The following is a 5,397-nucleotide window of genomic DNA, read 5'->3' on the forward strand; positions in this document are numbered from 1 at the left end:
ATAAGACCAAGGTCCAGGATTTGCTTCCTGTACCCGCCAGCTGGGAAAAAAAAAAAAAAAAAAAAAAAAAAAGCGTATGTAGTAAAGAGCATTTTTTCAACTGTACCAATAGGAAATCAGCTATTTTTGAATGAGGCTTATTTTACTCCCTTGGTCTAAGGATCATCTAAAGGATCAAGCTTGAACCCCATGCAGCTATTTAGTTTCTGTGCACCTGAAGCTTAGCCAAGTCACTCCCCAAGAGGATCAAGCCCTAAAGTAATAATGGATCAGCATAAATCCATCAATCAATGCCACAGGGGAAAAAAGTCCATGCTCACTGGAAGCATTATCTGCATACAGATATTTCTGCACATTAGACAGAAGCCACAAGCAAATTTGAAATTATTCTGATGGCTAAATTTGGAGTCCCACTGCCTTTATCTGATTTTAGATGATTCAGTGTGCTCCACAACCTTAGCCTCTTCCGCATTCTGCTCCAGCTTCTCCAGTACTTTGCAAACTGAATCAGTGAAGCCCCTACCACTTGTGAACCACTTTATCTTCATGGCCAGTCTCTAGGACCCTATTGCTGCATTCTTCCCAGAAGGTAACTTTCACATTCTCTACCAACACAAACTTCCACTCCACCACTATGTCTGCTGGCAGGAAAACAGAATGAAACCACCACCAATCCTTGCTATAGTGGAGTGGGATGTAAGTGTTCCATCTCCCAAGACTCATGATCTCCAGTCACTGCAATGAATTGCACATCAGTGCGTGTGATATGACGGACCTGGAACCTGACACTAATTTGCTGAGACTCTGAAGACATTGCTACTACCCTTCCTGCTTTCACATCCATTTCTGACCTCTTATTTCCACAAGAGTGCTTCTGCTGTAGTCCATTCCAAGATTTAGGCTTAACAGTGGAGCCTCAAGACTGCCACCAAAACCAGCATCCCTGCAGGATGAGTGCCTAGCACCATTTCCCATCCTCATGGTCAGCCAGGCCCTGGCTGTCCGATTGTGCAAATCTCACCTCTTTAGTGCTGTCCATGAGCGGGTTGATAGAAAGCAACTTCTCTGCAAAACACCTGTCTGCTTTAGCAGGTGTCTCTTGCCCTTTTTGGAATACCCATTCTCCTAATGAAGATTCAAGGCTTTCATTTCTTGAAACTTCAGAGTAAGCCCTAGAGTTACCAGTCTCCAAGTAGCTAGAGCTTCTGTGTCTGGAAACTATCCAGAATGAACATGCTCTCTTGAATTGTCACAGCCTTCTCTGGAAGGATTCTGCAGTCTCCATGCTGCTTCCTGAAGGTTAGGAAGGTCTTTGGTCTCAGCGATCAAACATTTATTGCTTCCTTGAAGATTCTTTGGTTTGGCAACCACCTCCTACTTGGAAAGTCCAGGGCTCAGTCTGCCACTGTCACCACCCTGTTCACTTCCCAGATCTGCAGCCTCTTCAAGAGGGGCATCCTTTTCCTGCTCCATGTCCCCATTCTTCCCTGTGTCCCCAGGTCCACCCCACAGCAACCAGACAAAAAGTGTTCTGGACAGATCCCCTTTGGCCATCAGGGTGGGCCAGACACTGCCCATGGCCGAGAGGCTGTGGTCCCCAGAGATGACAAGGGCCAAGACAGGGGCTGAAGTCATGCAGGCAGAGCCACCCTCATGAGCACAGTTTTGACTTTTAGTTTTTTTTTCAAGGTGAAGTGGCTTTTAGGAGGTGTAAAGAGACCTAAAAGCAGCTGACCAGAAAGAAGGACAAATAAGGACATGAAAATCTTACATTATCTGAGCGTTGCTTTTGTTAGGAGTGACTCAGCTTATCAGTAGAGGGTCAGCCATGACAAAGGTATCACCATCTCAACCTTGGGTGACTGACTGACAAGGACGGGCATCTAATTACTTGGAGAGGGACTTATGGGGGTGGAGGATGACAAAGACAGGAAAAGTTCCTGTATAAAAGTGGTAAGAAGCAGCAGAACAAATCAGATTCTTAAAACATCAGCACTGAGGTTGGGCAAAGACAATTAAATCAAGACTATGAGAGCAGCAACACTATCTTCATTTACTGAGTGCCTTTCTGATGAAATTAGGGGACACCACCCATCACCGTGGTTAAGCCTTCTAGCAGCCCTGTGGGATAGACATTATTGCCCACATTCTGCACTGAATTCCAGTCCTGAAGATAACTGGTCTTCTCCCTGTAGGAGATAAATCTTAGTCCCGATGTCTGGATTCCCCGAGCCCGAAGGCAAGTCTTGTTTACATCCATCAATAACTGCGGTGGATAGTCAGGAGGGAACCTTGTCACAAGGAAAGTGACCAGCAGATCCTGGGGGTCTCTGTGAAATCAGAGATGGCAGAAGAAAAAGAGCCTGTAACCAAAGATTTTGACATCATTTGGAAAATGTGATCCTAACTTAAAAGTGAGATTACTTTGCTTTATCATTGTTTTGCTAAATCGACTCCTTCAAGAAGATGAGCAATATTATTCTTTTCATTGCAACTTGTCTGTAGGTTTCTCTGTGAATGAGCATATTAAGATGAATTGTATTTTGAAAATTCTGAGAGCAACAGCTTTGCATTCGAGACCTTCCTATCGATAACACGGTCAAGCATTTACAAAGCTCATTTGTGTGGCTAACATGTATTGAACCCTGTAATGCATAAAGAAAGAAATACAAGAACTTGTCCATTTTAGTGAATTGGGCTTTTGCTAGAAAAATGATAAAATATCTAATAATATACTAGCTTATGTGACGTACCTTATAGTTATAAAGGTTCTGAGGAGAGAATTAGGAGGCTTCTGAGGAAGCTGGAGTCTCGACTGGGCCTTAAAAGATAAACAGGGAATATAGAGACAGAAAGGAGAGAAGGGCACACCAAGGGTTCCTCTCTCCTGGTGGGGCCAATGTGCTTTCCTTTTCTAAATGCTGACTTGATTCAAGGACTGTATGGGTTAAGGAAAGCCCAATGCCCAGTTGTGCAATGGCACGTATATGACGGATGTATTTCTCAGCACATTGTCTCAAGTAGCCACTACCATTGTCTTAGTCTCAGAGTTGAAATCTATTTACCATTCTAATTGTTGACTTTCTTGGACACTGCCCCTAAGATGACAGCTGTAGAGATTTATATGTGGGGAACAGAGAAGTAAAAGAAGCAAACTCCTCTGTTATGGTTTGAATGTTTGTCTCCTCCAAAACTCATGCTGAAACTTAATCTTCATAACGGTATTAAGAGGGTGGGGAATTTGACTGTTGTAATGGAAGATGGGGCCTTTCAGGGCTGATTGGGTCATCAGGGTTCTGCATGCATAAGTGGATTAATCCATGAATGGGTTAATGGGCTCATGAAATCATGGGAGTGGGACTGGTGGCTTTATAAGAAGAGGAAGAGGGACCTGGGCTAGCACACTCGGCTTCCTCACCATGTGATGCCCCGAGCTGCCTCAGGACTCTGCAGAGAGCTCCCCACCAGCAAGAAGGCCCTCATCAGATGTGATTTCTTGACCTTAGACCTCTCAGCCTCCAGAACTGTGAGAAATAAATTTTGTTTCTCTATAAATCGCTCAGTTTCAGGTATTTTTTTTTTAAATAAGCAACAGAAAATGGACTAAGACATTCGCTTTCTTTGAAAAAGATGTGTCTCACTACTCCTTAGTTTCTTTTATCTCTCCACTCCCATTAAGGAAAAGCAATGAGAAACATACACAGCTTTAAGCAAACACTTGTCTTGTGCAAAGAAACACATATATTCTACCTTAATTCATTAAAGCATCTTAGAATTAAGGTCTGCATTGTTAGTGGGCCAGTGGGTCCCACAGGTCTCCTTACTTTCTATAAGTGGGACTGTATGATCATCACAAACTGGCTTGCAGAATCTATGGACCAAGGACTTGGCTGGGTTGATGAGTAGGATAAAGCATTCCTGACACTTCTATGTGAATTTTTGGAGGATATCTCACCACAGAATGAAAGCAATGGATTTTTCTTTAATTGTTCGTTCCCTGGCCTAAGTCTGTAAAAAGTCTTTCTCTCTTCACACATTGTCCCCAAATACTTTTAGCAAGTGTGCAAAGATTGTTTACAAAATACTTTAACTACTAATAGCTGCTGAGTTTTAGGAGAATTTGACGTGATGTGAGCCTGTCAACTATGGTCTGCTGGTAGCTGATTCCAGAGGTAACTTGAGTTATTGGACATGTCAAACTAAGATTTGGTTATGTTTATATTATAACCAAGCAAATATGTAACATAATAGTATAAATTATTATAATACAAATGGTTATAGCATAAATTATAATGTACTATAATCATCTTTCTTGGAGAATACAAGGTAGAAAAATAACTTTAGAACTATCTAGAAATACTGCAGAAGAATTTTCATAGTCATCTAGGCTTTAAACCCAAACCAAATATTATTCCTCTGAGCTCTTTAAAAGAAAATATAAAAAGACAAGATAATTTCCGTTGGTAAATTATGGGTGTCAAGCTACACTTAACCTTTTGCTGTTACAAGTTTCTGTCACCAGATACACAGCTTTTAAATCAAATTGTTGGTGCTTTCGCTTGATCCAATAACCTCAGTGAAGGTCTCCATTCAGTGATGTCCTTTATCTCTCCAGTGGTGCTTCTGAGGGCCGAAACTGCTTTGAGAGCAGGTGCTGAGTGTTTCCCTTCTGTGAACTCTCGGCAGCACCTGGCACAGTGTCTGGCACCATGAAATATTCATGGCATTAGATGGGTTTTAAATACTATTTCTTGACACAAAGTCTTCCTCACGTTTAATTACATGTCATGAATTTGAATGGAATATAATGGAATATAGTGGTTGGATTGTAGGTTTAACCAGTTCAAAGTAATATAAGGAATCTAGGGAGCTGAGAATATTGATTCCAGGAAACGTTTGAGACCAAGATCTTAAGGGAAACCTAATGTATTTTAGAAAACTTTAATTACTTCCTCTTATCGTGGATATGCCAATCACCATTAAGCCAAATAAGTATAATACACGTAATTAAAGACATAGGAACATAACTGGTTTTACTGAGATTGATTAAGCTCTGGATTCAAATTCTTGATTAGGCTTTTGCCATTAATGATATATAGTGGCTCTGGAAGATTTATAAATTTCAAAGAGGTGGAAATAATGAGTGGTTCAGACTGAGAGTTTGCTGAAATGAAGTTCTCTTAGTTTGTAAATGATTGAAAATTATAAGAGAAAGTCCATTTAAAAAATAAAATTAGAGTGCTGATGAATGAATGTATTGCCATGATGTGATGTGAAATACTTGGTATTCCTACACTCTTTCTTCCCTGTGAAAATTAATTCCTAGCCATTAATTCAATAATATTTATTAAGCACCTGCTATGTACCTGAAATTGTTTTAGACCATTAGGATAGAAT

General features: G+C 40.9%; 1 pseudogene; it reads right to left on the reverse strand.

Moving 5' to 3' along the window:
- Positions 1–507: 507 nt before the first annotated feature.
- On the reverse strand, positions 508–1,578 carry LOC103606518 (annotated as a pseudogene).
- Between the last annotated feature and the right edge of the window lie 3,819 nt (positions 1,579–5,397).

Source organism: Galeopterus variegatus, unplaced genomic scaffold (assembly GCF_000696425.1).
Source record: "Galeopterus variegatus unplaced genomic scaffold, G_variegatus-3.0.2 Scaffold6644, whole genome shotgun sequence".
NCBI classification, from domain to species: Eukaryota; Metazoa; Chordata; class Mammalia; order Dermoptera; family Cynocephalidae; genus Galeopterus; species Galeopterus variegatus.